This window comes from Anabrus simplex, chromosome 1, assembly GCF_040414725.1.
Source record: "Anabrus simplex isolate iqAnaSimp1 chromosome 1, ASM4041472v1, whole genome shotgun sequence".
NCBI classification, from domain to species: domain Eukaryota; kingdom Metazoa; phylum Arthropoda; class Insecta; order Orthoptera; family Tettigoniidae; genus Anabrus; species Anabrus simplex.
The window spans coordinates 1,484,786,536-1,484,813,415 of NC_090265.1; positions in this window are offsets into that span (position 1 = coordinate 1,484,786,536).

The window sequence follows — 26,880 nt, forward strand, 5'->3', positions numbered from 1 at the left end:
TCATTCATTCCATTCCTAACGCGGCCAAATGACTGGAAACAAGCTGTGGATTTTCAAGAACAATAATAATAATAATAATAATCACATAAATCATACTACAAATAAAAAATAACATGGAATGACACAAAACAAGGAACAACTATACTTTGAAACTACTATAAATACAAACAATAAAATATAATGATACTGGTAATCATGATAATGGTATTTGCAAATATTAACTAATAATACTAATGAAATGAAATGGCGTATGGCTTTTTTAGTGCCGGGGGTGTTCGAGGACATGTTCGGCTCGCCAGGTGCAGGTCTTTTGTTTTGACTCCCGTAGGCGACCTGCGCGTCATGATGAGGATGAAATGATGATGGAGACGACACATACACCCAGCCCCTGTGCCAGCGAAATTAACCAATTAAGGTTAAAATTCCCGACCCTGCCGGGAATAGAAACCCGGGACCCCTGTGACCAAAGGCCAGCACGCTAACCATTTAGCCATGGAGCCGGACATAATACTAATGATAATAGAAATAAATGAAACATACACAAAATAAAATACATATTAATGGAATGACACAAAACAGAATAATGTTACAGCCTAACGTCCAGTATAGGTATCCACTCGAGGCTCGATGGTGTAGCACTGAAAATGTCTCTCAATGATGTGCCAGATGGTTTGGTACAGTGCTCCACAATCACAGGTTGGGCTTGACTGCTTACCCCACCTGTGTAGATTGTACGCACATACTCCATATCCTGTTCGGATGCGATTGAGACTTTTCCACGTATGTCTCGGAAGTTCGAAGCCCTTGGGTTCTTTATGGGGTCGATAAGGTCACGCACTTCAGATGGGGGCACTCTGAGGCCAGACAAAATTAGGCTCGCGTGCGTGATTAACACTGTGGCTTAGTTGTCCTACCTATCCAGAAGGCTGCGCTTCGAATACTGGTCGATCCTGGGTTGAGATTTTCATCTCAAAGATTCCGTGGCGTCAGGAAACGAATCCGGCTTTAAACCCCCTGTCGAAACCAACAACACCAAGCAAGTTGGCCGTAAGATTAGGGTCGCGCAGCTGTTAGCTTGCATTCAGGAGATAGTGGGTTCGAACCCCACTGTCAGCAGCTCTGAAGATTGTTTTCTGTGGTTTCCCAAATTCACACCAGGAAAATGCTGGGGCTGTACCTTAGTTACGGCCATGGTCGCTTTCTTCCCACTGCTAGCCCTTTCCTATCCCATCGTTGCGATAATACCTATCTGTGTCGGTTCGACGTAAACCAGATTGTATTAACAATAAGAACTGAACTCCAGCGATTCCACAAACAATTGGAATAAGGTAAGGAAAGTACTAGTTGATCTATGATCTAGGTTCATCGCGTTATACGAATTAAAGGGCCAAAATACATTTAGTTAGTAATAAGGTACATTAAGTCGAGGAACGCTTGCAGAATTACTACAAATATATATGATGAATGTTTATATTTCTGATGGTATATTCTCGTGGCTATTAGTAGTTATTGTAGAGAAGAGCATGCTAATGCTCTTTATTATGGGGAAATGAAGCCGCATATTAATTTTACGCTTCTGCGAATACTTTTTATTTTTTGTATTTCTCCCTTGTGATAGACGATTCATGTGGTAAAATGGAAATGACGCTTTCATTAGTATATTGCTTTTATAACTCCGCAATAACTCGATTTAAAGCGTAAGTGCTTTACTTAATTTAAATGCTAATCTGAAGTGGTGATTTTTCTTCATCTAGGACTTCTGTGCACTTCTTGTGTGGATAGCAATTACAATTTTAATAACTAACAGTATAATCCTTTATCGAGGTAACTTATTTGTAACGTAGTTTTTTACCAAGTCAAAGCTATTCATTCACTCCGCATTCAAAGCATCGGAGTTTCCAAAGAAGTTTCCTACCTCGTTCCGTTCGTGTCTCTTGTCCAAGTTTGACTAATTTGACAATGTAAACAATTCAGAACTCAAAAGAATGCTGAATGTAGGTTTCAGCAAATTTCTACTAATTGTAGCAATATTTTCCCCTAGATAAATTCGATGACTTTTAGTCTATTCGCCAACAGCAGTCTGACATACTGGTTTCCATGAGATATCTGAAGTTCCCCAACATACAGCCTGGTCACCACTTGTGTGGTTAGACCACATGCTGTTGATTGGAGAATGTTTTTAATTCTGGCACAAGGTGACTGATAAATTATCTTCTAGATCAGGGGTTTCCACATTGCGGGCCGTGAAGCCATATTTTGCGGCCCGCGAGGGCTTTTAAGATAAATATTTTAAGAAATGTGAAGAAAATTTGCAAAAAATATTTCATAGCTCCTTCAAAAATGTATTAATTGTTATACCCTTTATAGACTCAAGTCAGAACTATTTCATTCTTTAATATTATTTACTATTTCTAAGTATTCACTAGGTCTGAATAGAATACTTTTGATTTTAAAAAATAAAATCCAAACTTCGCCGGAAAATGAGCCGTCACATACGCCAGTGCTGTGCCTAAACCATTATGCAAATGGCTATGAGACCAATACCAATTCTTGAAAACTCGATGCCAACCACACTGTGGACATTTTATGCAACGTGGCATGCTATAAATACCAATGAATACTTGAGTTGCCATTGGTGTAAAAACCGGTTTCAATTCTTTGTTCTTCTCTCATTGGTAGTACTGGAAAGCACACAGTGTTGCACATTTGAAACAATTTTCAGAGAAGTACTCCTGGAAGTACATTGTTGAGATTTTAAGCTCTTGCAACTGTACATCATTGTTCCATTCACACTACTCCCACTAAATTGTCCTTCTTTATGATTTGTCTTGACTACGATATTAATTTTAGTTTGTCTTTAGGTGGTTTTTAAAACTTTTTGCCATTTGTCAAATAATTCAAATGAACTGCTATTGTTGGGCGCACTTTTACAAATTCAATTTCTCTGGGCATAATAGTATTTATGTTTAATTTCACCTTTTTATGCAGTTGTAAAATAGAGTTTTAAGCAATTAAAATGACTACACCTTCATTTCAATTGAACTATGCATATATCCCATACTGGTACCTCTGTTCTGTTTGCAGAATTTTACGAACATCGGCATATTGTTAAAGTGTGGCACGCTATCATGCCTAAGGTTTCCAATGTGGCCCTCGACCCCTTACAAATTGGATAGCCCTGTTCTAGATTAGCAATTGTTACAGGTGACCTTCGCCTCGATACTACTGTTCATTCATTTTATATTTTCTTGATCAGGGTCTTTTCTTCAGGTCCTCGTTCGTATAAAGTGACAAAAGAGGGTTCCTATACCAGAAGCCTGTATTTCAACAGCTCTGCTAGTGGCTGAAATCTGCCGTTGCTCTGAGGGAGGAGAATAAATTCGGTGTAGTAAGGAAGATTTAGTGCAAGGCAGGGTACGGAACAGTGTAGAACTGGTCGGAACAAAATAAATACCTGCTTTGGCAGGTGGGATTATGTCTGTGTGTTTGTGTAACGGGAACGATGTGTACCTGTGACTGTATGAGCTGTATGCCATAAACTCACCATTACAACCCCAATGTCGGCAGCCCGGAAGATGGTTTCCAATTTTTACGCCAGGAAAATGCTGGGGTTGTACCTTAATTAAGACCACGGCCGCATCCTTCCACTCCTAGCCTTGTCCTATCCCATCGTCGTCACCAGATCTGTCTTGTGTCGGTGCGACGTAAAGCAGATTGTAAAATAATAATAATAATAATAATAATAATAATAATAATAATAATAATAATAATAATAATAATAATAATAATAATAATAATAATGTGACATTTTGAAAATAGTCTAGTTTATTAAGTGTTTAGTGGTAAAAACTAAAAATGCATGTTAAAATATATGCTTTTACGTTCCTCATGTAGACATGATAACACGTAAGCTTTCGGGCTTTTACCATGTCAAGAAAACAAGGTGAATTCTTTACGTTTCGCAGATAAATTCGCACCGAGCTCGATAGCTGCAGTCGCTTCAGTGCGGCCAGTATCCAGTATTCGGGGGATAGTAGGTTCGAACCCCACTGTCGGCAGCCCTGAAAATGGTTTTCAGTGGTTTCCCATTTTCACACCAGGCAAATGCTGGGACTGTACCTTAATTACGGCCACGGCCGCTTCCTTCCCATTCCCAGCCCTTCCTTGTCCCATCGTCGCCATAAGACCTATCTGTGTCGGTGCGACGTAAAGCAACTAGCAAAAAAAAAAAAAATAAAAAAAAAAAAACCAAAAGGATATTTCGCTCCGCGTCTTCAGAAGAAAATCTCATCTGTTCCCGAGGAAGACTTCTCTAATAATCTAATCTCTATTAATAATATTAGTAGATAAATCATCAGTGGTGGTTCGCGACATTTTACCCTGGCAGGGCTGTGCCGCCATCTCTTCGCCCTTCCCAATCTGTTCAGTTTTCACTGACCAAAACCACGATGATGGTAATAATTATAATAATAACCCGATGACATTGGCTGAATATCAATATGTTTCAGAGACAGACGATCACGTAGCGAAAATCAGATAACATCCAATAAAAAAAACTACCTGGTTTGTCAGATGCATCAGTCTGAGCGCAGAACTTTACCGCATAGGCCTATATTAACTTACTAAGAATGCAGGGCCAATGACATTCATTGCCAAACAAAAGAACGCATTCCTTACTTCACATCCGCACAGGCAGTCAGCGTGCTTATAACCTGACGGACTGAATTTCCGAGTTTGTGCATTTTCGTTATTATAACACTTCTGTCCTTGTGCAATATTTACATTCGGTCGAGGAGGCCCTAACTTATTTAATTCTAGCCTATGTTCAAAACTTAAAAATTCCCGCCAGTACTAAAAGTACTACTTACAGAATTCATGTTTTTTGCCTTCTTAAATTAAGGTCATGACGCTTAGTTTTCAACTAGACATATAAACAGCAAGCACACGAATGGAGATATTAACACGAGACTTAAGTACTGAAGGTAGAATTTACACAGCTATTATAACTAGAATGGTGCCGTAGATTTATCTACTGAATACTTGCACTATACTACAATGGCACTTATACATAGTGTACATTAAGAGGCAGTCACGACTACTATGACACTGCACTGTCTCATTGACAACAAACGACAATGACGACATTCGCGAAAACGAATATACAGTGCACGACCGAATTTCACTAGCCTTGTCCAGATTTCAAAGCATGAAGACGTATTTAACCCTTACCTGGTACGGGTTCACTTTTGTATCATAAATGGTACGACAGGGTCCCAGGGACCCAGGTTATAATGTTGAGTTTAAATACAAAAAAAAACTTACATTTCATTAACATACAAACTTATTTAGCTCAACACACTGTTTACATAAGAAATAAACAACTTTCAAGTATTCTTAAACTTATTAAACCAATTAATGACTGACTTTTTTGTTTGCATACATTTTCAAAGGACTAATGTTGCCTTGCCAATTTTGATCAGTAATCAAATATTTTTCAATACAGTGACACAAAGTGACAAAACAATGTCTACATTGATTCATAATAATGTCTTATGGTATAAAGCACTTAACAGGAATATTCTGACAAATCACCAACATCTGGTTATAGTTGTCTCTTGATTTTTACGTCACTCACTACTTGCACATATTTTACACACCTTTTGTGCACATTCATTCCATATTGGTTTGCTGCGCATCCTGCAAACAATAGCCGTTTTTCTGTCCTTACTGTATGGGCAGGTGGAACACATTTTTCGTTTGGATTTAGGTGTTTCGGGTACATGAGCACAGCGTTCCTCTGGCACCTCCACTTGCAGGACTCTTCTAAGTCCTATCATAATTTCCCTTGAAATATTTCTGGTGTAGAAACGTTTCTTCATCTGAAAAATAGTCAGTTCACTAGAAAGACCCTTCAAGAAATCATTCTATAAGCGAAAATGTGCGAAGAAAAATGTCAAACATGAACTTGAGAATACCTGAAAAATATTGCATTAATGGTACCCCAGGGTCCCGAGGACCCTGTGTTACTAACTTACCTGGGTGTGCAGAAGAAATTGACTACGTCCACATCTCACAGCTGCTTCTCATCAACTAAAATGAATTTACATGGAACAACAATAAACTACCGTTACAGACGGAAGAGTAACGTAAATTCAAAAGTTGCGCGGGATCGTCAGGACCCAGCCGTAACAGTTAAGGGTTAACAATGTGACCAACTTACAAATGGCGTCGTCATCTTACGGTTACATTTTAAATCTTTATTATACCTTCTATGTAGAACATAATGGAATTCATTGCTTTGTAAAATGTTTTGGAATTAATCTGTAACAACAGTTAATGTAAGACATGGGGGAAAAAGCCCAGGCACATTGTAAAGTGATTGGCGATATTGCTGCGGGCTTTGCCGGACAGATCATACACCCGCCTTGTTTTTGAAAAGGCGGTGGGGCGGCTCCTAGAAGTCCTTCAAGCACCAACCGCCATTGATCGACATGTAAAGGAGAAGTCTTCCTTGTGAACAGACGAGATTTCCTTCTGAAGGCGCGGAGCAAAATTCTCTGCGAAACGTAAGATTCACCTTGTTTTTCTTACACGGCAAAAGCCCAATAGGTTATTACTATGTCTAAAAATGTAATTATATCTAAAATGCAAATTTAAACCCGCGCTCTTAACAATAGTAGGTAAATAAGACAGTCAAAATTTTGAAGAAATATTGGATTACCTGAAAGGACGTGGGTTTGATTCTCCGTCAGGAAGTCGAAGCCTTTGGAAATGAGAGATCCTCCCCTGGTTCCGAAGTTCAGTCAGCGTATATAAAAAATGAGTACCAGATTAATACCTGGGGGTGAAGACAGCCGAGCATAATGCTAACCACACTTCCCCAAAAGTCAATCATCCTCAATGACGTTTATTTCATGTCGTCCCAACGCGAACTGCCTACTATCTTTCTGACAAACTTTCATTGGTACCTTTTTCATTTTCTTTTTACAATTGGTTTTACGTCGCACCGTCACAGATAGGTCTTATGGCGACGAAGCGATAGGAAAGACCTAGGACTGGGAAGGAAGCGGCCATAATTAAGGTACACCACCAGCATTTGCCAGGTGTGAAAATGGGAAACCACGGAAAACCAGTTTCAGGGCTGCCGACAGTGGGGTTAGAACACACTATCTCCCGGATGCAAACTCACAGCCGCGCGCCCCAAACCCCACGGCTAACTCGCCTGTCCTATTGGTATCAGCAGCTCTGATACAGTATCTGCTCTAAACAAGACCGGCTGACTAGCCGAGGTGGTAAAGGCGTACTCGGTTCACCCGTAAGGACGTGGGTTCCATTCTCCGTTAGGTAGTCGAAACATTTGGAAACGAGATTTTCTCTCCTGGCTCCGAGGATCACTCAGCCTATTTAAAAAATAAGTACCAGGTTAATACCTGGAAGCGAAGGCGGCTGAGCATAGGGCTAACGACTCTATGCCATTTAGTGCCGAAGTTACGGTTAGTGGTGGCCTTTACCTTCCACTCCCCCAAGGGCTTTCGTGGATTTTATGGAGGTGGCTTTGTTATTTTGCTCTAAACAAATCGTAATACCATGTGTAATACCATTGAAGTGTGATATTAAAACATATTAGTAGCCAGTGATATTTTTCTTCGTTTGAAATAGTAACCACGTAGTAATACCTTCTGTTATGTACATAGTGCAACATGCATTTCGTACGTACAATTCTACAGCGAAAACTACTTGCCGAATATTTGTGAAATTTTTAGAATGAATGCTATTTAAGGAAAATTTTTCCTGTTGCTGAATATGTTGAGGAAATATTTAATTGCTTAACTCACTCATATGTTATCAAGGTATCCTCCAGTGTGCATGCGTTTTCTGCATTTCATTTTAAAATTAAGTATCATCTATACAATAAAAATTAAACCAAACCCCATATCGCAACAGCCCTATGACCCTTAGCTCACCAACAGACCGCTGCTCATCCTGAAGACCTGAAGATTACGAGCTGATGCGTAGTCAGCGCAGCGAAACCTCTCGGTCGTTATTCTTGTCTTTCTAGACCGTCAGATTGCTCTTCAGTTGTCCTCACGTAGGCTGAGTGGAACTCGAACCAGTCCTCAGATCCAGGTAAATATTCCTGTCCTGGGCGGGAATCGAATTCGTGTCTCCCGGTTAGAGGCAGACTCACTACAAGTAGACCGCTCAGTTATGCAGTAAAAAGCTAAGAAATGAAAGTGTAACTAAACTGATATCCACTCAAAGCTGATTTTGGGTCAATTAAATACGCTTCTGACTCCAACAGATGTAAGACTAATAAAGAGAAAGTCATCGACCCTTCGAGTATATTCCTTCATCTGATATTTTACTGCGCTCTTCCAGGAGGAAGCATCTGTTGAGAGGGTCCCTTTGTTGCGTCTTCTCCTAGCCTTTGTTTGTCTAGAAGTTAAATCCCTTTCGGTATAATTGGTCTCCATGCGAGTTTGGTACATGCCATCTTGGAGAAGAGAAATGCGTTCTTTAATTCACGTCGACAATCTTACCACACGCCTTCCTAAGTTGTAAATCAAACTTGTTTATGGACTAAGAGTACATTTCTTGATACCCCACCCAGCGTCTTTAATTGCCGGGCTGGATCGATCACAACAATTGTGAAGGGTTTAATTTAAAATTATTGTCTGATCTGTTATCTCTGGTTATGATTTACTAACTTTTCTACCACAAAACATTGTAGTTGAAATAAGGCTAAGCGTGCATAAGGTGTCTATGTATTTAGAGTCCATTGAAGTGTCAGCTCCATAGAGTTCATTCAGATGCTGTAATTATAGGCATGGTAGGTGGTGTTGGATAACGAGGTTTTGAAGGCGGGAGAGTGAAATTATGTAAATTCATGTGACAGTTCACAAACGTGTTATCACAATTCTTGAAATTATGGGGAAATATAATTGCTTAAAATCATGTTATCCGAGAAATGTAGTGCTGTGACTTAGTGGTCCTTGAGGTAGGAGTGTGTGTGAAAAAACTAATGCAGGATGAGATTTGGGGAGGACTATTAGAGAAATTAATTTCATATCTTTTGAGAATACGCTTAAAACTTTGACCTGCCCCACGTCAACTTTGTGAGGGACTATGAGTATATTCAACGCCGTCGCTTCGCAGAACTGCTTCTCGATCCATCAGAAGTAGACAAAACAGTCATACAGCTGAGCGAACAGGAACATGTCGCATGGTGTGCAACTGTAAAATGAAATGGCGTATGGCTTTTACTGCCGGGAGTGTCCGAGGACATGTTCGGCTGGCCAGGTCTTTTGATTTGACTCTCGTAGGCGACCTGCGCATCGTGATGAGGATGAAATGATGATGAAGACGACACATACACCCAGCCTCCGTTCCAGCGAAATTAACCAATGATGGTTAAAATTCCCGACCCTGTCAGGAATCGAACCCGGGACCCCTGTGACCAAAGGCCAGCACGCTAACCATTTAGCCATAGTGCCGGACTGTGCTAGGGTAAAGGAGTAGTACTGTTCAGCGAGGTAACAGCTGTGAAGTGATCAGGGATGAAGGCCACCGAAGTTCTGAATGTAGGGACAGAAAGAGACATGTTAAAAATGACAGCGATGGTAGGGTCCGTTTTCTTCTAGGGCGTTCGTCCATTAGGGTACGTCCAAGATGCGTGCTGGTTGTCTGAGTCAGACAGTCGGCGCTGACTGTCTGACTTCGAGCGGCAGGTGGGATGTGGCCATTATGAAAGCTGGTTGTCAGCGCAGACAGAGCTGCCACAAAAGAAATGATATGAGATACAACTGATCAGTGTAGCATGGAACTAACATGAGAGCAGGCTGCAGCTCTATTGCTGCTAAGTGACAATGTTAAAACCAAGTTAAAACGAATGAGAAGTGATATACATCCAATAATGAATTAAGATATATTTACGGGGAGTACAAACAGCTTTTTCCGCAGTTACTATAGAAATTTTTCTCCAACAGCCATCGACGATGTTCCAGTTGGAATGACCTTTAATTCGCTTATCCCATATCGGAGAATTAAGTTGAACTTTTGAAATCAAATACTCGATATCCATCGTTAACAAAATGTCAAACACACTCAGCACGAAAATCAACAGCCTGCGCGGCAGGTTGTCTGAAACCAGAATGAACTACTCATTCCGGTAAACATCTGAGTCAGACTACCAGTGCGCAGGCTTCCTGCGCGCAGGTGCATTATGGCCAGTCCCGCTTAACAACAAAGGATATACTTATGCCGACTCGACGCCGACTGTCTGACTCAGAAAACCAGCGTGCATCTTGGACGTACCCTTACAAACCCCTGCAGATATGGCTGCGGTGAGTATGAAACCCTTCCTCGTGTGCTGAGAAGGTGCCCTGTGGGTGAACTACAAAGTGCTGAGGATTGAACAACACAACACCATTCTTGAGATGTTTGCAAACGCTCTCCGAACGAAGGGGCTAGAGGTCCACGAAGAGATTACTGAAAATGCCAGTAATCATAGAATGGATATGTTCTCCATTAACAGGAATAAATCTGAAGCACTGAGCGAGTTGGCCACGGTTTTGGGAGATGGTGGGCTTGAATCCCACCGTTAGCAGCTCTGAAGACGGTTTACAGTGGTTTACCATTTTCACACCAGGCAAACGCTGGGGCTGCCTTAATTAAAGCAACAGCCGCTACCTTCCAAATACTGACCCTTTCCCCTTCTTACGTCGCTGAAAACCTTCGATGTGTTAGTGCGACGTTAACCCCTCACCACCAAAATAAATAAATTAAAAAAAATCTGAAGCAGAAATTATTCACCCCACTGTTCGGTTTGAAATTTCAAGTAAGTAACTCGAGGAAGTGGATAAAAGAAGGAACTCATGCTATACGAATTCCCTCCCAATGGAACAACAGCCTCGAAGGGCCATGACCTACCGAGCGACCGCTGTTCAGCCCTAAGGTCTGCGGATTGCGAGGTGTCGTGTGGTCGGCACGCCGTATCTTTTCGATCGTTATTCTTGGCTTTCTAGACCGGGATCACTATCTCACCGTCACCTAAATTGTAATCACTCAGACACGCTGTTCCTACACCACAGCGCGGGCTATCTACGAATCGACGATGCTATATGCTACATGCGGGATACACTTCCGACATTCCGGCGTATCTTCGATTCTGTGAGAATGTATTATTATTATTATTATTATTATTATTATTATTATTATTATTATTATTATTATTGTACCGGAGGTACACCCACCCCGCGCATTCAAATTAAGCACCTTGGATAAGGCCATCTGAAACATAAACTTTGAAACTACTAGTGCAAGAAGTTTGAGCATTTTTCGTCAGATGTCTCTACTATCAACTTATGCTGTGCCCTCTGGGGTGAAGATGAATTATTCATTTCTAAAGTAATTTGGTATGTCAAGGTTTTCTAAACTTGTATGTTTAGTGTTTGTTTTTTATGTTCAAAATTTATCAACACTTCTATCTCTTCCCGCCAACTTAAGGCGTTGGCAAATCAAAAATTTTCTACATTTACTTATTCATCAATGATAAAATTTTGATATTTCTTTGATTATTCAATGAGAAATGGGATCTGTCAGGGCCTTGGTCCAGAGTTTACTGGAACCTTCCCCTCTGCTATAACAGCTGGCACATTTTTGGACCAGGTTGTCTTAATGATCCCTCCAGTCTAGAGTGTGTACGTAAAGGAGGTAGGGGGAAAGTCTCCCTCGTCCATCTTCGGGAGGTCCACCAGCTCAAGGTAATGGCAGTTTCGGCTGAACAATGGAAAGCCAGCTTGAGGGAAAGGTTTTCAAGTCTTGAGTAATGTAACTTTTATTTTCTCAAATGTAAGTTTCAAACATTAAATGTAATTTCAATCTATTCGAAAGAACTTAACCAAAATTGGGAATAGAGACTGAGGTACCCTCTTGTATTCCCTCTTAATTGTTCTTGAGGTGACTATCATTTTGTAACCTTAAAAATATACCTTGTAACTACTGTCACTTAAATTTTTTTCTCCATCCAGTCACCTCTGTAGTATAGGCTTATTCTCTGTAACGACGGGCTGTAAGCCCAAATAGGATTTTAAGTGGTTCATATAAATTTCAAGGAGTGCAAGTGTTCGCCTCGTTGCCATTTTGATTTGCGGCCACTATTTTTAACCTTTTGTTTTTACCAAAGGCCATGTAGAATGGGTACTCGATACCACTGTTAAACTCTGTTTCATTCATTTCATGTTAGAGATATCAGACTGTTGAGCCGTTAAGACAGTGAATACTGTATAATTTTTTTAAATGTAGCTTGTGCCTTTGATAGACCTGGAAAGTGTGAATTTTTGAAAATAGACTTTTAAAATGTAAATTTGTAGAGCAATGATGCTCTTCCTCTGATGTAAAAATTGGGTGATCCGTCTCCATGACTGTTGGTTTAAGGGAGCCACAGCACTCATGTGATATACAGTATGTAATTAGGGAGCTTCAAGCTCAAGGTTGCTAATTGGTTATTGGTTGATTGTTATGATATTCTAAAATTGTTACCCTAGCTTATGAGTTAAATTTTTGTTCCGGAATTGTGAAGTCTAACTTTTGAAAAGAAACCCAAAATATATAAGGAAGAAATATAGCTACATTTTTAAAGTTTTAAATTAATCCTTTGACTTCTCCACATCCGCCCATTCATGCCCGCACCTTTCTTCACCTCTGTGTTCCACAGAATCCTCGGATCAATTATTATTATTATTATTATTATTATTATTATTATTATTATTATTATTATTATTATTATTAGGGGCTGTCTGGCCGAGCGGTAAAGGCGTGCTCGGTTCGCCCGGAAGGACGTGGGTTCGAATCCCCGTCAGGAAGTCGTAAAATTTAAGAAACGAGATTTCCACTTCCGGAGGTGCATATGGCCCTGAGGTTCACTCAGCCTACACCAAAAATGAGTACCAGGTTAATTCCTGGGGGCAAAGGCGGCCGGGCGTAGACCTAACCACTCTACCCCATCACGTGCTGCGGTTAACAATGGTGGAAGCCTTTACCTTCCACTCCTCCAAGGGTCTTCATGGCCTGTACGGAGGTGTCTTTATTATTATTATTATTATTATTATTATTATTATTATTATTATTATTATTATTATTATTATTATTAAACTGTGGCGTTTGATGGGACAGCGGATCGGAGTAGCACCAGTTCATGAAAAGATGCGTGAGTGCAGACTTCGTTTTTATGAAGATGTCATAAACGCAGCACCGGACAGTGTCATCAGCACTGTATAACACCTTAATACTGTTGGACGAAGATCGCGTGGACGACCAAAGCCGTGGTGGTCGGACACTCTCAGTAGTGTCCGACTCCATGGCTAAATGGTTAACGTGCTGGCCTTTGGTCACGGGGGTCCCGGGTTCGATCCCCGGCAGCGTCGGGTTTTTTAACCATTATTGGTTAATTCCACGGGCACGGAGGCTGGGCGTATGTGTCGTCTTCCTCATCATTTCATCCTCATCACGACGCGCAGGTCGCTTAAGGGAGTCAAATCAAAGGACCTGCATCTGGCGAGCCGAACTTATCCTCGGACATTCCCGGCACTAAAAGCCATACGCCATTTCATTTTACTGTCAGTAGTGATCTGAAGCTCATAAAATTTGCCCAGAAGATGCGCTTGATGGAAGAAGGCGGAGTTCATTATCCATAGAGCGGACCCCCTACCAATGGGATAAAGCTTAATTTAAAAAAAATAATAATAAGATTGCTCGGATTTTATATTATTGGCTCTGTGACTCTAGCTACGTTACCATCGGTTGCGTAAAACTGTATGCTTGCTTAGTTTCGTTGTTATCCAGCGAGTGGCCGCGTGGTTTGAGGCACGTAGCTGCCAGCTTGCATTCGGGAGATAGAGGGTTCGAATCCCACTGTTGGCAGTGGGTGGTTTCCCATTGCTATCCCACCGTCGCCATAAGACATATGTGTGTCGGAGCGACGAAAAGCAAATTTAAAATCATCAACTTTCGTTGTAGATCAGGATGTCCCAAACTTTTAGATAAAGCATCAGCAGCCAGATCGTAGTTAACGAGAATGTCACCTGCCAACTAATGTAATAATAATGTTCGGTGACGTGTAAAAAGAAGAGTTGCTAAGTAGATAAATCGATTTAGGCCTACATTTAAATTTTAGAGGACTCAGATTTAAGAAGGGAATATTGTCGCTTTACAACTCGACTGATTTCTATGAAATATAGCATCTGACTCTATTTACAAAGATAATACGCAATTCGAACCCTCACTTCGAAGCTATATACAAACGACAATCAGATCATTTCATATCTGAGGCGCGTGATAGCGGAGTGATATCATCCCTGGATACTTACCAGCGTAGCCGTGGTTCGAGCTCTGGCTAAGATATGTGCGAGTTTTTGATACGAAAAGTCACGTCCCTGTGGATCGGACTCCATGCAAAATTGTAGATGGCTATCATCACGATAGCAACAGTCGCGTAAAACTATAAACTTTCTTATTATGAAAGCCCGAACAGGCAAAACTATTCCTATTCCTGTTTCTTCAGCACTGTAGATAAATTGTTTATTGAAACGGTAAAAAACTGAGATTTCACTATTCCTACAAGTTCTGATTGAAGTTGTGTATTTTAAGTGGAATGCTAGAAATTTTGAGGTACTTCCTTATTGATATTATGTCACACCAGTGTTTACCGAATTTTGAGCAGCTGTCTGTGGATATCTTAAAATCCTGTGTGGTTCCTTGTCTCCTCCCGTTCTCTTGTAGCCCGCTAGAATTACCTGTGGCTCTGAATAGCCTTTCTTTCTCCATTCCATTGTGTGCTCCAGCTGCCCAGTGGTACACCCTACACCCTCCTAATGTCATTGTATGCACTAGGTTTTGTTAGACTGCACCCATGCCCTCCCCCCCCCCCCCCCCTTTAGAAGCAGTAGTCCAGGATTGCCCACGGACAATAGCACGTGTTAAAACTCTTTCGCAGTGCAGATAACGAGCTTGCGTTCAATTACCACAATCCCCAGTTGATTGTGTTCTCATAACGGGTGGGCTTATTGTCCCACCACAGCATCTCATTGAGATTTTAAAATACAGTTTCTAATTTCAAACCAAGTTGTATCCCTGAGGGTAAGCTACCTATACTTCCCAGTGGCATTGTATATTATATAAACATACCCGATGATTCTAGAATTGAATTGGTCTAATGGAGTACTTTATAGGTGATTTGCCTTGCATCTGCATTCATGACCACTCAATGTATACCACTGAACAAGGACCCAAGGGCATCAGCCCATTGTAATTTCGAGATTTACTTCTAAAAATTCCCATTTCCATGTGTACAGAAATTACAATACTGGGGAAATGATGACGTCCACAATGGTTATAGACGTTGTGCAACACTATTGAATTGAAATAGAGGGAAACGAATTGTGTTGGTATATTTTATATGTGAAAATTCGCTGGAGAAAGTTCTGTGAATGACCAGCCCCGATGTGTAGGGGTAGCGAGCGCCTGCCTCTCGCCAGGAGTCTCCAGATCCAGTTCTCTGCCCGTCAATCTGGACTGAGTTCTGGAAAAGCGATCGCCCAACTTCGTGAGACCAACTGCCAAGCATTAGGCCGAGAATGTCGTTAAAATGACAACGTGGAATGGTATTTGTAGCCAATCTGACTGGGCAGTGGTCGGCTTGACAGGCCAAGACCCTTAACCTTTATTGGGTGAAAAACTGTAACTGTTGTTTATATATATATATAGTGTCTTCATTGATTTCTGTTGTGATAAATACGGAAGATTCATAGTCTGTCTCTTATACAGCAGTTGTAGATTGCCATGCTATGACCATAGTTGAAGATTAAGTACTCGTGAAACTTTCATCCTTTTAAACAGTAAATTAACCAGTGTGCTCATGTAATTAATAAGAGTGTTCTTAATAGCTGACGCTGCTGTCTTACTAGAGTTACTAATGAACAAATTACGACATATTGTCCTTTCTTTAAATCTATACAAATAAGAGGAGATTATGATGTTTGTTGTTTAAACGGGCCTAACAGCTAGGTCACCGGACCCAGGAGGAGATTAAATAAATAACATTTATCACACATTTTAATAGTTTTAAGAATTGATGCAAAATATCTATACTAGCATGAGAAGATATTTTAGATATGTATATTTTAAGAAGGCATATGACAGGGTACCGAGGGAGAAGATGTTCGCCATACTGGGGGACTATGGAATTAAAGATAGATTATTAAAATCACTCAAAGGCATTTATTTTGACAATTGGGCTTCAGTGAGAATTGATGGCAGAATGAGTTCTTGGTTCAGGGTACTTACAGGGTTTAGGCAAGGCTGTAATCTTTCACCTTTGCTGTTCGTAGTTTACATGGATCATCTGTTGAAAGGTATAAAATGGCAGGGAGGGATTCAGTTAGGTGGAAATGTAGTAAGACGACTTGGTCTTAATGGCAGATTGTGCCCGAAGTCTTGAAAATAGGTGCAATGAGTATGGTATCAAAATTAGCCTTTCGAAGGCTAAATTGACCGAGCTCGATAGTTGCAGTTGCTGTGCGGCCAGTATCCAGTATTCGGGAGATAGTAGGTTCGAACCCCACTGTCGGCATCCCTGAAAATGGTTTTCCGTGGTTTTCCGTGGTTTCCTATTTTCACACCAGGCAAATGCTGGGGCTGTACCTTAATTAAGGCCACGGCCTCTTCCCTCCCACTCCTAGGCCTTTCCCGACCTATCGCCGCCATAAGACCTATCTGTATCGGTGCGACGTAAAGGAACTAGCAAAAAAAAAAAAAAAAAAGACTAAATTGATGTTAGTGGGTAAGAAATTCAACAGAATTGAATGTCAGATTGGTGATACAAAACTAGAACAGGTTGATTATTTCAAGTATTTAGGTTGTGTGTTCTCCCTGGATGGTAATTTAGTAAGTGAGATTGAATCAAGGTGTAGTAAAACTAATGGAGTGAGCTCGCAGTTGCGATCAACAGTATTCTGTAAGGAGGAAGTCAGCTCCCAGACGAAACGTCTTTACATCGGTCTGTTTTCAGACCAACTTTGCTTTACGGGAGCGAAAGCTGGATGGACTCGGGATATCTTATTCATAAATTACAAGTAACAGACATGGAAGTAGCGAGAATGATTATTGGTACAAACAGGTGGGAACAATGGCAGGAGGGTATTGCGAATGAGGAGATAAAGTTTAATTTAGGAATGAACTCGATAGATGTAGTTGTACATAAACCAGCTTCGGTGGTGGGGTCATGTGCGGCGAATGGAAGAGGATAGGTTACCTAGGAGAATAATGGACTCTGTTGTGGAGGGTAAGGGAAGTAGAGGTAGACCAAGACGACGATGGTTAGACTCAGTTTCTAATGATTTAAAGATAAGAAGTATAGAACTAAATGAGGCCACAGCACTAGTTGCAAATAGAGGATTGTGGCGACCTTTGGTACATTCACAGAGGGTTGCAGAGTGAACGCTGGAAGGCATAACAGTCTATAATGATAATGTATGTATGTATGTATGTATGTATGTATGTATGTATGTATGTATGTATGCATCTTTATTTTAAAATATTCAACAAGTCACAAGTTATATTTCATAAAAATCACAATGTTATCAATGTCAGTGTCCTACCCCACCAATCATACTTCTTGCTAGACGCTTTTGGTGATACGTTGACGGGGAAATGCGGAGGACTCCGGCCTGTGACAGTGTCGTTAAACAATAGCTCTATTTAGAGTGAATAATTTTAAAACAGTCCTAAGAATTAAATTAAGTTGGTGATTTGTCAAATATGATTCTCTTAATTAAAATAACCTTACCGGTACTGTTAATACATTGTCTTATGATAACATACTTCTAGATTTGTTTTAAAGTCACTCTCATGCAGTCGTATCTTATCCTCACCTTCGATCAGTAAGACATTATATAATCGATAATTCAAGTTTCAAATAAAATTGAAGAAATAGTATGTCTTACAATTTCACTTCTCTCGAATATTTATACAAGTTAATGTGTGTTATATTTGAAAACCAGTTGTTGGGGCGAGGACTGAAATTCGGCGCGTTACTCTTCAAGTATTTGTGAATTTAATTACACGTGTTACCGTTTACAACACAAGTATGTGTGTGCGTGTGTCATTTTGTTAAGCTAATGAGCTAGGTTTGCCTCTACTGCTGTTTGCAAGTTCAGAGAGTCGACTCACCACAAGCCCGCGTCGCGCCACAGGATTTAACATAATCGCTGCCGAGATGGGGTCGTTCTTGCATTTACATTACCTCTAGGGTTGTACAAGGCCCACCCAGTTTCACTGACTGTGAGTGCGTCTATAGCAAGCTGTTTCCTTTTATCAAAACTATTAGTCAGTGCGTCTATAGCAAGCTGTTTACTTTTATGAAAACTATTATTGAACAGTTTTAATCAGTGCTGGGCTGTATTAATAAATAGAAAAATCGTCTGCCTTAATATGTTCGGCTTCGTTAGTGATACAAGTTTATTTTAGTCTCACTTCAACAGACATTTTTCATCATTCAAATGAGGTTGGTGATGGACTCAGGAGCACTGATGCCAACAATTGATGACCAAATGTGGCTAAAACTGACTGCCAAAATGGGCAGAAATAACTATGTATATGGAATAGCTTCCAAATAGTCGCTATATGCAAGAGTGTGAATCACAAGAGTGTCGGTTCACACACACATACGAAACGTGTTTCATTTTAACAGCCGAGAGAGGAGAAGAATTAAACTAACAGTTTGTTTTAAATGATAGTGCACTCACCTAAACATCATGATCATCATCCCTCCTCAATTGAACACCTTCCAGAAGCACTTGTGGTGCGCGTTGCTTTTTCTGAAAACGTGTAACTCTTCTTATTCCGACAAATAAAAGACCTTCCAATGATACATCACAAAAAAACACATTTTAACCTACGTTTCAGTCCAAACCTTTCGCTCTTGTTTCTTGTTTGTTTTTAACGACATTATACTTCCAGAAGGCGCACTCGAATTATACTTTTGAAAATGAAAGCCTTCAACCTGTTTTCCAGTCAGTGACCGGGTCAGGGATGGGATTAATGAAGCTCCCGCGGCGAGGATAGGAATTGTGCCGAGGCCTGTCACACTCCTCCGGGGCAATGATTAATGACTGACCGATGAAATGAAATTGTAGTGGAGAATGTTGCTGGAATAAAAGGTGACAGGGAAAACCGGAGTACCCGGAGAAAAACCTATCCCGGCTCCGCTTTCTCCAGCACAAATCTCACATGGAGTGACCGGGATTTGAACCACGGTATCCAGCGGTGAGAGACTGGCGCGCTGCCGCCTGAGCCACAGAGGCTTTATATATTTTTGAATGAAGCAAAATTAGAGGAGAAGGAGCAAACGAGACCAATTCTGTAATTCTCTACTGCAGCATCTTAAGACATTCAATTCTACCCAGTATTCAGTCGTGGAAGGCCTATTTACCCACCTTTGAAAACATATTCCTCCACCGATTTTAAATGTTGCCCATAAAAAACCAAACCCCATAGCGAAATAGCCCCGAAGAGCCATGGCCTACCAAGCTACCGCTGCTCAGCCCGAAGGCCTACAGATTTTGAGGTGTCGTGTGGTCAGCATGACGAATCCTCTTGGCCGTTTTTCTTGGGTTTCTAGACCGGAGACACCACCTCAGCGTCAGATAGCTTCTCAATTGTAATCACGTAAGCTGGGTGGACTTTGAACCAGCCTTCAGATCCAGGTAAAAGTCCCTGACATGACCGGGAATCGAACCCGGAGCCACCGGGTAAGAGGCAGGCACGCTACCCCTACACTGTGAGGCCAGCAATACTCCTTTTAAATCCTGAAGGTAAGTATGTGATAGTCTTTTAAACTGTTCTTTAATACTTCATTTACAGATGTTACATTTTTCGAAGGATTTAAGTGGTCAGGCAGCCGATTTTGAATCTGTTTGTTTCTTTTTGTAGGCGGGCTGTGTGACTCAGACAGTTGAGGCGCTCTCCTTCTGATTCCAACTTGGCAGATTCCATTCTGACTCAATCCGGTGGTATTTGAGGACGCTCAAATACACCAGCTTTGTGTCGGTAGATTTAGTGGCACGTAAAATAATTCCTGCGGGAAAAATTCTGGCACCTCCGCGTCTCCAAAAACCGAAAAAGTAGTTGGTGGGACGTAAAGCGAATATTATTATTATTTTTATTATTATTTGGTTTTGTAAAATGTGCCCACTATTAAACTCATCGTGCTATCATGCTGTCATTCTTAAGCTAAACAACCAAGATATGCTCTGTAGATGAAATGAAATGGCGTATGGCTTTTAGTGCCGGGAGTGTCCGAAGACAAGTTCGGCTCGCCAGGTGCAGGTCTTTCTATTCGACACCCGTAGGTGACCTGCGCGTCGTGATGAGGATGAAATGATGATGAAGATAGCACATACACCCAGCCCCCGTGCCATTGGAATTAACCAATTAAGGTTAAAATCCCCGACCCGGCCGGGAATCGAACCCGGGACCCTCTGAACCGAAGGCCAGAACGCTGACCGTTCAGCCAACGAGTCGGACGCTCTGTAGATAAGGGAGACGAACATATGAGAGAAGTCGAATCGGAATTCTTGGCAGTTAGTTATGAAACAAGAATATTCAATTACTTTCTTATCATTAAACTGAGAATGATTTTACAAAATACCCAAGCTAGCAACATTAAACTCTGTAATCACAATAAAAACATCAAAAGTAAATATGGCTAGAAATGGACAAGTTAGGAAAAGAAAGTGGCCAAAATGGCACTAGTGGCTTTTTCAAAAATTTGCTGCTAACGTGATATTGGCTAAAATGGCAGTCCTGCTCAGGAGAAATATTGTAGATATGGTAGCATAAGAGAGAGCGAGAAATTCTGAATTTATTTACTCGTGTCAGAAGCACACTTAATATATAGATTACAGTTAAAATTAAATAATTAAACTATTAAAAATTTAAAAAAAATTAACAAACAAGGGAGATTAACCAAATTTACTGTACATCTAGATGGAATTTTTCCAAAACTGAGCCACACCTAGGGCACTGTCATCAACAAGCATTAAATCTTGCTCTGAGCATGAAAATGGGCACTGTTTGTTCTTCACCACAGTAGCACTTGCTGTCCTCTGATGTGAAGCCCATAACTTAGTTGATATTAATAATAATAATAATAATAATAATAATAATAATAATAATAATAATAATAATAATAATAATAATAATAATAAATGTATTTCTTCGCCCACCGGGTTTGTCTGAAACAGTTTCTGCAGGCCTCTGGTGCAGAAAAGAGGGAGAGAGATCCTGATTACTTCTGTTGTTTCTGCAGTTGAGATTATGGCCACCCCTGAGGAGTGTTTTACGCTCTTCTGTTGAACTGATTCCTTTGTGTACAAGATTTCTAAAATTCATTCACAATGCTCTAAGAAATTCTTCCTTTCTGTGAACTAGACCATCCTGTAGCACAGCCCTATCCATTGTGTTCATGGTATTTGGGGCTATCCTTGGAACTCTGTGGGGTTGCTGCATATGCCGTTCGTCAGTAATGATGGGGCCGGTGTCTCACAAGAATTAAGAAATAGTTACGAGTCCGTAGGAAGGAAGGGAGTGAAAGAGCATTTTTATGTTAAGTGGTTCATTCTCTTCCAGCTTTTGGGTGTATTAACATTGTAATTACCTAGGGAGGTGCTCGCCTGTTCTTGTCGTGGACTCTTAATTAGAATGCCAAGAATGAGTTAGGCTCAACAGGTCCTCAGGTGAGAATACAAGTGGATATTGTAAGTCGTGTACCTTTGGTACTTCGAGCAATCCCACTGGTGTCCGGCTGGCCATTTTTGTTCTGTACTTAACATCTCTTCAACACGTACTACATGTACGTAACCCGACCTAATACGTTGAAAGTCTGTTTGATTACTCGTCAATGATCTTGTGTCAAGCATTTAGTTTAGGTAGAGATAATCACTCAACTTTGATAGGTTCCTGGGAAGGTATCGTACAAAGAGCAAAGTAACGTCCATCATACGAATCCGCCTCGGTCATGGCTGCTACCGAAATCATCTTCACCGGCTTAGAGTCGTGGATTCTCCTATGTGCGACAAGCACCAAGAGGATATTGCCAATCTTAATTACATCATTCTCGGTTGCAGTAAATATCGACAGGCAAAAAGTGTCTTATATGAGAAAACTGGTCCTTATTCCTGTCCCTTTTCCTACCAGTATAATATGTTTACTAGGATGATGTGATAACCACATTTACCTAGCACTTGCCCATTTTTTTACATATGACTGATGTGATTATCTGAATGAGACATTTAGCGCCGAAGGTTCTCTTGCGTGTGCTGTGAAGTGAATAAAATGAGTTCTATTTCCTTGGTATTGAGATATTTCATCTGTTGTAGGTATTTAGATATAGCGTTATTTTATATATGGTATGCACTTTATGCATTTATACATGATGTTTTACTGGCTGCATGGCTACTTGCCGAATGCCAAATAAATTAAAAATTGAGGAAAGTATAGCCAAGCCATCTCCGTTCAAGCCAACAGGGCCGCTAGAGGCGTGTAGAGTGAAGACTTAACTATCCTTGCCCTGGGCTTCAAATGAATAATAATAATAATAATAATAATAATAATAATAATAATAATAATAATAATAATAATAGGTCCTGCACAGAGCAGATACAAAACCTCAAGACCATCCTCACATATAGGAGCCGAGGGGGCACCCCTGGGTAGCCATTGTGGTGGATTTCCAAAAGGCATACGATTCAGTAGATAGCCAGACCCTCTTCTCTACCCTGCGGAAACTAGGCCTAGATGAGAAGACCACCAAACTGGTCCAAGCTACCTTGACGAACACCACCTCCAAAGTCAAGTTCAGGGATGAGCTCTCTGAGAGCTTTCTCATCCAGACAGGAGTCAGACCGGAAGATGGTCTCTCTTGCATCCTCTTCAACTGTGTACTAGAGGAGATCATCAGTGAATGGACTGCCATATTGTCATCAGAAGCAGGACTGAAGCCTGGGTGAAAGAAAGACAACCTCAGTGTACCCTGTCTAGCCTTTGATGATGATCTCACCCTACTGGCTAACAGCGTGCAGGAGGCTACTCACCAACTAGAGAGCCTCTACAGTATTTCAGCAAAGGTCAACCTACAGAAGACGGTGTTTATCGCCAATAAAAAGCAGGCCCCTTCTACAATCCCACTGCGAAACAACATCGCAAGTAAAGTTCCTGCAGTAAAGTACTTAGAAGAATGGATCTCAGCAATAAGCGAGAGCGAAACTTTGGCCATAGACACCAGGTGCACCAAGTTAGAGAGGGCCTATCATTCCTGTAAAAGCATCTACACCTCCAAGTACCTCTCCAAGAACCTAAAGCTGAAGCACTACAACTCTGTAGTAAGACCCTCTGTACTCTATGCCTCTGAGTGCCTGCTGATGAATCGAAAGGGCCCACTCAATAGAAAAGAACTTAGGAGATCTTGAGGAGGATACTAGGACCCATAAGAGAGGAGGATGGCACCTACAGGATCAGGCACAACAAAGAGCTCTACGAACATTAGGAAGACACAGTCACATGCATGAGGAAAAGGCCATTGACATTCTACGAGCACATAGGCTGCCTGAAAAGCTGCAGGCTCACCAACAAAATCCTCACCGTGACAAGTAGGGGAAAGGCTTCCAAGACCAAGTGGATCACCTCAGTAAAATCTGACCTAGAGGAACTACAGATCCCATTAGATACCAAAGAGAACCGTTCTAAGTACCGACAGGCCATCCTACAGGGAGTCTTCCCACTGTCTCTCACAAGCAAAAAGTGTACAGGGACCACCAGACCTTAGTGGACGGATGGAAGGAAGCAGGCACACAGCCAGAAAATGAAAGCATACTGGGCCAAAAAAAGCAGAAGACCTTAGCTATGAGTTAATACGAGCCCCGTAGTCCCTAGTAGGTCAAAACGAACCAAAAATATAATAATAATAATAATAATAATAATAATAATAATAATAATAATAATAATAATAATAATAATAATAATAATAATAATAATAATAAGCTAGTGGCCCCGTGCTGCTCGATAGCATTCCTTATAAATAGGTCAGATAACTCGTCTTGATATGCCTGTCGCAGTCATATTGTTTTGCCTGCTCTTTTCAATAGTTATATGAACATTTAATGCCAGTACATAATAACTGATTCATTCGTAATATAGTTTCTAACAGTTCTTTCCGTACAGTATTCTTTGTGCTTGGACCATTCGGCCGTATCTGGATCTTAACATTTTCGAAAGATCTTATCCGAGATAGTGCAACTTGCAGTTGGCCGTGGCTGAATACTGGTTTGGGTAAGTAGACACCCACTAACAAGAGTTTGTCCCTGCTAGTCGAATTGATACCTTCCCGTTTGTACGTACGTATGCCCTAGATATTTTTTCTCTTAGCAGCATGTCAGTTATTAGGAACGTTCCGCCATCTGTTGTGTATATTCAGAAGCTGGGGAAGGTCAGAGAATTCAGAGTATCTAGCAGAGAATAGTATTCTTCCATCATCAGAGGAAGTGTTACTGGCTTGACAGGTAGTGATCAAACAGGTCTGCATGCTATGACATTAGTAAGGATGAAAATCACATACATCAGAATATTAGTGTTAGTTGCTTGCAACCTGCTAAGCACAGAATGTATTGCAGGTTAGCATAAGCCTTCGCCTGAAGCTATTGGAGTGATCATCTAATGATTTGAATTTATGATTACTCAAAGCGAGCTGAACTTAGATACCTATAAATGTCTCATGAATATCATGAATTCCGGAGAGAATAAAACAGAAATGAAGCAAATCGGTCCAGTAGAACGGATGGAAGGATTTGCCAAAGCTGTTTTTAGCAAACTCTTTTAATATATAGATGTTTTTACATTCCACTAACTACGAGGGTTGGAAGTTAAGTAGTGGCAACACTGCTGTGGAGACGCTATGCAACGGAATCTAATATTGTCGCTGATGGTTACATACCTACCTTACCTCAGAGCAAATGGACGCGCCCTTCCCACATCACCTGCGTGCACACAAGCGAGAGAAACACAGTCACTTGTGAGCTAGCGGTCTAACGTAACCTTGTCACTACGTTTTCCAAACAGGAACAACGGAGTTGGATCAAGATTGAATGTGTCGTACAGCACGACAGTGTCTTCAAGGTCTTCAAGAGGCTTGCGGGGAATCTGCATTGCCTTACAGAACAGTGGCACGTTGGGTAAAAGCTTTCAACGATGGTCGGCAAACTGTGACGGACATTCATCGGGCAGGTCGTCCTACGAGCGTTAGTGAAGGAGAAGAAGTTACTACCGCGTTACTGGACGGTGATCGAAACCAGATGATTCGTGAGCTAAAGCCGGCAGCCTCGTGACGGTCGGTTCTTGTGCAGTTTTCGCATTGCAGAGATAGTATTTACAATGTTGATAACGATTCGTACGGTGATGATGATGATAATGACAATAATGCTCTATTTTTGTTGTTCGTTACATTATTCAGTAAAGAGAGAAAATAAAACATTCTCAAATTTTAATAAATTTACTTGATCCTAATGATTCGGTTCGCACCCCCCCCCCTCTCCTTCACCCCATCACGCATCTCCCCCTCTTTGCTCCACGGAAATCAGAGTACAACTATAATAAAATAAACTTTCCTTCCTCCTTGTCGTTTTCTCTTCTTTTACTTTTTCGCAAACATCGTCATATTATTTATTAGGAAGATTGAAGAAGAAGAAAAAGAAGAAGAAGAAGAAGAAGAAGAAGAGAAACTATACAGGAGGGTCTTAAAATTCTGCTTCCTCCTTGTCTTTTTCTCTTCTTCTCCGTCATCTTCTTCTTAACGAAGATTGGAGAACGTGTGTGCTCGGTATATAGGACCTCTCTGTGTAAATGCGACGTATAAATAAATAAATAAATAAATAAATAAATAAATAAATAAATAAATAGAAATACATCTGGATGTATTTTATTATCTACAATCTCTTACATATATATAAATACAGTTCTAACAGCGTTATACAGTATATCTTACATCCAGACATGTGAGTCTGGCATTGTTTCCATTTGCATGTGCCGGTCTACTTCCGTTATACTTTTTCTCAATATCGTTTGGTAACTTCTCTTCATGTCTGCCTCTGTGGTCTAGTGGTTAGTGTGATTAGAAGCCACCCACGGAGGCTCAGGTTCGATTTCCGGATCTGCCACGAAATTTGAAAAGTTGCACGAGGACTGGAAGGGGATCCACTCAGCCCCGGGAGGTCAACTGAGTAGAGAGGGATTCAATTCCTACCTCAGCCATCCTGAAAGTGGTTTTCTGTGGTTTTCCACTTCTCCTCCAGGCAAATGCCGGGATGGTACCTAACTTAAGGCCACGGCCCTTCCTTCCCTCTTCCTTGTCTATCGTTTCCAGTCTTCCCATCCCCCACAAGACCTTGTTCAGCATAGCAGGTGAGGCTTCCTTGGCGAGGTACTAGTCCTCCTTCCCAGTTGTAATCTCGGACCCAAAGTCTAACGCTTCTGGACACTGCCCTTGACACAGTAGAGGTGGGATCACTCGTTTTGAACGAGGGAAAAATCCAACCCTGAACGGTATGCGTTTTTCTGTCTTTCATTTAAAATTATATTCTGTACATGTTGTGTGAATTCCTGTTTTTGTTGTAATTGTTACGTTACGTTTCACTTCTTGTAAGGGTAACTTATATGTTAAGTTATATTTTGTACATTTCCCGTGAATTCCTGTGCGATTGCTTTTAATTGTTACGCTAATCGCTAGTAGGTATTGTTTATATTATTTTGTTCTGGTTTTCATTTACAGTAAATAAT